Source organism: Ricinus communis, chromosome 4 (assembly GCF_019578655.1).
Source record: "Ricinus communis isolate WT05 ecotype wild-type chromosome 4, ASM1957865v1, whole genome shotgun sequence".
In the NCBI taxonomy this organism is placed as follows: domain Eukaryota; kingdom Viridiplantae; phylum Streptophyta; class Magnoliopsida; order Malpighiales; family Euphorbiaceae; genus Ricinus; species Ricinus communis.
Genome location: NC_063259.1, coordinates 6,850,110 through 6,858,769, shown reverse-complemented (window position 1 = coordinate 6,858,769; position 8,660 = coordinate 6,850,110). Strand labels below are relative to the sequence as shown.

The 8,660-nt window shown below is 42.6% G+C and overlaps 1 non-coding gene across 1 annotated transcript; it reads right to left on the bottom strand.

The window, feature by feature from the left end:
- Positions 1–222: 222 nt before the first annotated feature.
- On the bottom strand, positions 223–329 carry LOC125369970. Its single transcript, XR_007215689.1, has one exon. It is a non-coding gene; the product is annotated as a small nucleolar RNA R71 (small nucleolar RNA).
- Between the last annotated feature and the right edge of the window lie 8,331 nt (positions 330–8,660).

The following is an 8,660-nucleotide window of genomic DNA, read 5'->3' as shown; positions in this document are numbered from 1 at the left end:
AGCGAGGATCCCAATGCATATATCTCTAACTTTTTGGAGATTTGTGACACATTCAAGATAAATGGAACAATTGATGATGCCATTCGGTTGAGATTGTTTCCATTTTCCTTGAGGGACAGAGCAAAGAGATGGCTGCAATCTCTTCCACAACAAACAATTACTACCTGGAGGGCGTTGGCCGAAAAATTTTTATATAAGTATTTTCCTCCCGCTAAAACTGCTAAACTTAGAAATGACATATCTTCTTTTGTGCAGTTTGATGATGAAAGCATGTACGATGCATGGGAGAGATTTAAAGATCTTTTGAGATGCTACCCACATCACGGATTGCCGGTGGATGCAGGGTTCGGACCTTCTACGGGTTGAACCTTGCAACGAGGCGATGGTGGATGCGCGAGATGGGTGGCTAAACAATAAGACGCCCGAGCTCGGAACTTGATAGAGGAAATGGCCATGAACAACTATCGTTGGCAATCCTTTAGGAGCCGACCAGGAAGACAGGGAGTGGTCAACCAAGTGGACTCTACACCAGCCTTGGCGAGCTCAAGTGGAGCTTCTAGCCAAGAAGATCGACCAACTCAGATGGTTCATGCGGTGACGTTGGTCTGCGAAGTTTGGTGGCCCGCATTACGGTCTGCGAATGTCTTGCGGGAGGTATGTTTGCTTCATCTTCTACTAGTTTTCCATCTAATTCGCTATGTCTTCCGATGTTGAACAGTTGATTATATGGGAATGCCCCAAGGCGATAGAATAACCCTTACAAAGAATACATACAACCCTGGATGGCGCAATCATCCCAATTTCAGTTGGAGGAACAATAATGCCCAGGGTCCGCCAGGTTTTCAAAGACTTCATCAACAGCCACAGCAACAACCAGCTGGGCCCGCACAAGCTCCTCCTCCACAAGAAAAGAAGTCAAATTTAGAGGAGCTTATGATGAAGTTTGTAGCGTCTGAGCGAGATTCAAGTGATAGTGCACTTAGGAATCAACAGGCCTCGATTCAGAACTTGGAGACTCAAATTGGCCAAATTTCTAAGATGCTTTTAGAGAGACCTCCAGGATCGCTCCCTAGCACTACAGAGTCAAACCCGAGGGAGCATTGCAAGGCTATCACCTTGCGTTCGGGTAAGAAATTGGTGGTTCTTCACCTTTAGGTGATAAGGATAATACAATCGTGCGGTGTCGAGCTAAGGAAGGACCGGACCTTGAGGTGGTAGAGAATGAGAGAATGAAGAATCACGCGGCAAAGAGATTCTGCGTATGGAGCATCACCCCCGGTTCCATATCACTGCAAGGTTGAGGTAGGATAAGGTGGACAAGCAATATGATAAGTTTCTTGACTTATTTAAGCGGTTTGAAAATTAACTTACCTTTTGTTGAGGCAATTTCACGGTCAGAAATCACACGCCAAGTTTTTAAAGGAGATTTTGAGCAACAAGAGGAAGTTGGAGGATCTTGGTCGGGGTGGTGCTTAATGAGGAGTGTTCAGTATTCTCCAGAACAAACTGCCACTCAAGCGACGAGATCCAAGGAGTTTTACTATCCCTTGTATGATTGGTGATTTATCAATTAGTGGTGCATTGGCTGATTTATGAGCTAGCATTAACTTAATGCCCACTAGTTTATTTGCCAAATTAGGGTTGCATGAACCTAAGCCTACTTGGATGAGTGTTCAGTTAGCAGATAGAACTGTTAAAATTCCTAGAGGTATTGTTGAAGATGTACTTGTAAAGGTAGATAAATTTTATCTTTCCTGTGGATTTTGTGGTAATGGATGTGGAGGGTGAGAGCACTGTGCCTCTTATCCTGGGTAGGCCTTTCCTAGCTACATCGAGGGGTCACATTATCGATGTAAGCGATGGAAAGCTTAAACAGAGTTGATGATGAGACCATTACCTTTGACCTAGCCACTTCCATGGGGCGATCCTTTGGACTATGATAATACTGTATATTCTATTGATGTGATTGATGATGTGGTTGAGTCCCATTTGCAAGAAATTTTATGTTCTGACCCTTTGCAAGTAGCAATAGCTGAGGATGAGGAGGAGTTGTCCAATGAGCAAGTGTTGGAGCAACTCACTGTTTTATTAAGCCCAGAGCGAGCTTGTCAACTGATCCCTATCTTTTTCTTGATAGGTCCGGGGTGCAGAAAGTAAAGACTTCATTCGAGGACCCACCTGGTCTTAGGAACCGGAAGGAGTTACCGAGCCACTTGGTTTATGCCTTCTGGATGAAGAGAAGCGCTTACCGGTAATCATAGCGGTACCGATCTAACTCCTCAAGAAAAAGCCATGTCACTTTGGAAGTTCTAAGGAAGTACAAGAAGGCCTTTGCTTTCAATATAGCGGATATCCCGGGCATAAATCCAAGTTTCGCTCTCATAAGATTTCATTGGAGGACAAGCCAGTTCGTTGTTCAGCCTCAAAGACGACTCAATCCGAACATGAAAGAAGTGGTAAAGAAGGAGGTAATTAAACTTCTTGATGCAGGTTTAATATATCCCATTTCTGACAGTTTATGGGTTAGTCCTGTGCAGGTTGTACCCAAGAAGGGAGGCATCACAGTGGTAAGGAATGAGAAGGATGAGCTGATCCTGACTCGAAGCAGTATGGCTTAGAGTTTGCATTGATTACCGTAGGCTTAATGATGCAACTCAGAAGGACCATTTCCCTCTTCCTTTTATTGATCCGATGATTGAACGTTTAGCAGGTCATATGTTTTATTATTTTCTTGATGGCTTTTCAGGTTACTTTCAGATTCCTATTGCACCTGAGGACCAAGAGAAGACTACCTTCACCTGCCCTTATGGGACGTTTGCTTATAGACGGATGCCATTCGGACTGTGCAATGCAAGCTACATTTCAAAGTGATGCATGATGGCTATTTTGAGGACATGATTGAGGAGTCTATGGAGGTATTTATGGATGACTTCTCTGTTTTTGGTAATTCTTTCTCTCTTTGTTTGGCAAACCTTGAGCGCATGTTAGCTAGGTGTATTGAGGCTAACTTGCTACTAAACTGGGAAAAATGCCATTTCATGGTGAGAGAGGGATTGTTTTGGGGCATAAGATCTCTCGGTGGGATGGAGGTGGATAGAGCTAAGGTAGAAGTAATATCTAAGCTACCTCCTCCTAGTTCACATTAAGGGTATTAGGAGTTTCGGGCCATGTAGGGTTTTATAGGAGATTTATTAGAGATTTCTCTAAGATTGCTAGGCCTCTCACTCAATTGTTAGTTAAAGATGTACCTTTTATTTTTGATGATGCATGCTTGGCGGCTTTTGAGTTACTTAAGAAACTTCTAACTACATTCAATCATGGTTTCTTCCCGATTGGGGGCTGCCTTTTGAACCGATGTGCGATGCTAGTGATTATGCGATTGGAGCTGTGCTTGGGCGGAGGATTGAAAAGAAGTTCCAACCCATTTACTACGCTAGCAAGACTTTGTGGGAGCCCAGGAACACTACACCACCACAGGAGAAGGAGTTATTGGGCTGTTGTATACGCCTTCGATAAGTTTAGATCATACCTCGTTCTCTCCAAAACCATTGTCTTCACGGACCACTCGGCCGTTGAGGTACTTATTCCTGAAAATAATGCGAAACCGAGATTGATTCGGTGGATTCTTTTATTGCGGAATTTGATGTCGAGATCAAGGGATAAGAAGGTAGCGGAGAATCAGCGTGGACCATTTATCGAGATTGGAAAATCCTCACTTGGATGCACTTGACGAGATGGCCATAGACGATCGATTTCCGGAAGAACATTTATATGTCACTCGGTATACCGATACTCCCTGGTTTTGATTACGCTAACTATTTGGTTGCTAGGGTTCTACCAAAGGGTATGACTTATTAGCAAAGAAGAAATTCTTCACGATTTGAAATACTATATCCGGGAAGATCCCTTTTTGTTTAAAGTATGTGCGGATCGGTGATTGGCCGTTGCGTATATGGCGAGAGACTCTCCAAATATTAAAGCAACGCCATGAGGGACCCACCTGAGGTTATCAAGCAAACCATACAGTGAGGAAGGTGCTAGAGGCAGGATTCTATTGGCCTACGCTCTTCCAAGATGCACGAAAATTTGTTCAGGTTTGTGACCCTTGCTAGCAGCGCGGTAATATCTCTTCTCGTGATGAGATGCCCCAAACCCGGTGTGCAAGTCATTGAGATTTTTGATGTTTGGAGCATCGACTTCATGGGACCCTTTCCCTCTTCGTATGGTAATAAGTACATTCACAGTTCTTTGTTGAATATTTCTCTAAGTGGCACCGAAGCTCGGGCTATAGCCAACGACGATGCCAAGGTTGTCTGCAGGTTCCTTAAGCGATTGTTTGCTAGGTTTGGCATACCTAGGGCGCTTATTAGTGATAGAGGAACACATTTCTGCAACGCCCAATTAGAGAAAGTACTTAAGTGGTACGGAGTTACTCATCGATTCTCTACTCCCTATCACCCCCAGACTAGTGGGCAGGTTGAGGTAACTAATAGGGGTATTAAACGCATTTTAGAGAGAACCGTTAGTACCAGTAGGAAGGACTAGACTCTTAAGTTGGATGATGCATTATGGGCATTTAGGACTACTTTTAGGACATCTATAGGTTTTACGCCCTATCGCCTTGTTTATGGAAAGTCATGTCATTTGCCTGTTGAGTTAAAGTATAGGGCACTTTGGGCCCTTAGAACTTGTAACTTTGATATTGATTATGCAGGGTAAGGAGGCGGCAATGGCGGTGAGTGAGCTAGATGAGTGGCGCTAGAAGCGCATTCAAAACTCCTCAACTTACAAAGCAAGGACTAAGCAATGGCATGATCAAAGGATTCGTGAGCCTAAGGAGTTTCAGGTTGGGGATCGAGTGTTGCTTTACAACTCTCGCCTTCGTCTATTTCCCGGAAAGCTGTAGACTCGTTGGTCTGGACCATTTCAGATTGGACAAGTCTTTCCATATGAAGTGGTAGAGTTGCATCATCCAGAGAAGGGAAACTTCAAAGTGAACGGCCATCGGCTAAAGCGATACCATTGTAACTCGTTGGATAGTGAGCAACGAGTTGACCTGGCTTTGTATGCACAGGAAGGGTGATCCGAAGGAGTCAAGCTTAAGACTCTGCAAATAAGCACTTCTGTACATTCGACTTGAATTATACTTTTATGTTTTTAATTAGTTGTGATTGTTTCATCATTTTCATTTGACTTTATTATAGTTGCTTAACAATAATTAAGGTTTTTAATTTTTTGGACTTATATAATCGGAGAGGACGGACTCTTCCGTTTGACCATATCTACTTGTTTTATGATCTAATTACATGCATATATGTGTTGATTACAGGTAGGGGGCAAGGCGGCTCAAGATGGCAAAGGAAAGCCTAGAAACACTCCGTTTCACCACGGTTTCCGTGGCCATCACGGGCTAGAACACCAGGCCGTGCTGAGGGGCACGGCCAGAGTCAAGCCCGTGTTGAAGGATAAAGAGTAATTTGTCACGGCTTCCGAAGGCATCACGGGATACAACACCAAGCCATGCTGGTCAGCACGGCCGTGCCATTGCCCGTGCTGAGGTGCATCACAAGAAGATTCTGAGGCTCGGCCAGTGAGTCGGCGCCCTTACCCTCACCCGTGCTGAACCCGTACCTATAAGAAGTGGAGGCTTCCAAAAATTTTACTTCCCTTTTGTTTTTCTTAGCTCAAAAGTGTTGTTCTTATACCCTTATCTCACCCTTCTCACTTTCCTCAGCGAACTCAAGTAAGTCCCTTCATTTGTTGCCTTATATATATATATATTTTTTTATTATTATTATGATTTGACTTCTATTTTATACATATACTTTTGTTAGGACATGCTAGGATATCTTGGTGGCTTTATATTGTAACTATATGACCTTGGTTAGGTTAATTTACATTAGTTGTTGTGTTTGTGGTGTAGTCTGTTAAGAAAATGATAAATGTGGGGTTTTGGTGGAAATAAAATGTGCCTACAGCATGCAAAGCATGAATAATGTTTAGACTCAAATTGCAATTGCTGGTTCATGATAAATTAGATTGGTATGTATCGGTTTATTAGTTTATACAAGTTTTTGGTTAGTCGAAGTATAATCATTATGCTGTTGATTCGGTAGATTATTTCTTTCATTAACTTGAATTCTTACAAAAAAACTAATAATTCGTTACATTAGGTGATATGACGGACCGCGATAAATCTTATAGAAAGCAACTGAAACGCGTCGCTACCAGCAAGCGATTGCGTGGTGAAGGAACATCTTCCTCCACAGCACCAGAACCAGCACCAGCACTTCCACCTCCACCACAACAGCAAATAGTCCGACCTCGGAGAGCACCTGGCCGTCATCCATTGTGGACATTCCCTAATGCAGACAATGAAAGTAGATTCCAAGTCATGAGATGGAAGCAAGTGATGGCAGGCCGTTGCATAGACTTCACATCCCTAGAGAGAGTGGGATTGGCTCAAGATGTGCACACACTGTTCGAGACTCTGCCGTATGCGAGATTCTTTGACATCATTGAGCCAACCTACCGTGAGCTTATGATCGAGTTCCTTAGTACCTTCTTCCTGCAGCAACAGATCACAAACTGGCATCAGCCTGATGCAATTTACTTCAGGCTTGGGGGAAGGGAGTTCTCGATGTCGGTCCCACAACTTGGAATGCATTTGGGATTATGGACTGAACAAGAAATCTCGAGGGAGGAGTATCAGGGATGTCTCTACATCCACCCAATTTCATATGACGCCATGTGGGACTCATTGGTATTGAGGCCAGAAACATACTACCCAAGCAGGTCTAAGGCATTTAGCCTATCGGACCATCTCCGCTACATTCATACCCTACTAGCTTACACCATTACAGGCCGAGGGGACAGTTTTGGGGCAGTCACACAGACTGATGTCATTATTCTCTGGGCTATGCAACATCGGAAGAAGCTAGACTTGGGATATTTATTAGCTCGCCAAGTCCGTTCATTTATAGTAGACGCCTAGAAGAAGATGCATTGTTGTTTCGGTCCGTATGTGACTAGGTTAGCTAAGAGACTAGATGTATTGGACGGTATCGCCGGAGCTTTCAAATATTGGTGACATGACACCACTAGGGATCGGACGGATGATCAACATGCGAGATGATCACGGCGACTAGACATCCACATGGTATTGAATATAGGCTCATGAGCACAATAGTCGGGGGAAGCTAGAGAGGCGGGCTAGAGGAGCCCAACATCCGTCGGTACGGGATTCCGGATGTTAGGATTCCTAACCCGGTAGAGTCTTTATGCCCTCATCCGGAGCCTCATCCTCTCATTCGGCGAGCCATCGAGCATGCAGATCGATTACTCACGGCCGGCCAAATCTAGATCAGTCTGTGATATCGAGTTTGTGCGGTTTCAAGAAGAAACGAAGGCACGGTTAGGCGTTTGAATAGTACACTTCAACAGTTCTGAGTGGTTTAGAAAGACAGGCCACCCAGACAGACTTCATAGTAGTGCGATTCAAAAGATGGCGGTACGGAGCACAAAATCAGCTCATTGATGATATGGAGTTCGATTTGGCAACATGCTTCATGGACCCTGATCCACCACCGCCACCTCCCTCAGCAAATTTCCCTTCCCCCCAACTTCCAGCAGATCCAACCAGTGAGGATACACCGTTAGCAGACTCCTAGCGAAAGAAAAAAAAATTTATGATATTTTCCTCTTTCCTTTTTCTTTATTTATTTATTTATTTTTATTTTACTTATTTTCTTTCGATTTATTATCTCCTTTTACTTTCTTGCTTGTAGCTTGCTTAATTTTATGTTATGACCTTGCACTTGTTTGATTATGTTAAGTAGAACACTATGCCTTTTTAATTTAAAAAAAAAAAGCATGATCTTCCATAAACATAATGTGTGAATCATATGCTTCCTCAGTCTTCATCTCTCTAACACTGTGGACAGTGTTATACTTAAATGTGGGGTAGGTACCTACTAATGTTGTGCCTATCTTAAGTTTTGTTTTAATTAAGTAGTTGATGACTTATTCTCCTTTGAATGGATTCCCTTATAGCTTTTATCGAACCTTGTTTGGAAGAAGGCAATGAATAAATCTCTTAACTACAATCCAAATTAAAATCGGTATTTTTCCTTAATTCTTCCATATTACTTTATCTTAGATATAGAATACTGTTAATATTGCTGCTTATTATTGTGATTGACTGTTTAAACTTTGGGTTGAGAATTCATGCAATTTTAAACCACTCAAATGGTGAGATTTTGAGCCAATTGGTGCATCACTATTATGCTCCCTTTTCTTTCATTAGTGAGCATTTTACAGAATCTCTGTTTCTAGAACTTGCTTTACGATGTCTTTTGAGATTACATAAATTGTCAATAATCGTGAGATGATTTGGGCACTTAGGATTTACACAATTTGGCCAAAAAGCCTAACCCTATTTTTTTTCCTTAGTGAACCAATTTTGAGCCTTAGCCTTTCCTTTCGTGACAATAATAACAGTGACACTCATTTTATCACTTCTATTCATTTGACCATTCTTTCCACCATTGTTGCTGGAAATTATGTAAGTTATGCTGCATTTTACTTTGGATCAATCTGCATTCATATATTTCACTAAGTTGCTAGATTTTTCATAGATGCTCCCTTCAATTATTGTATGT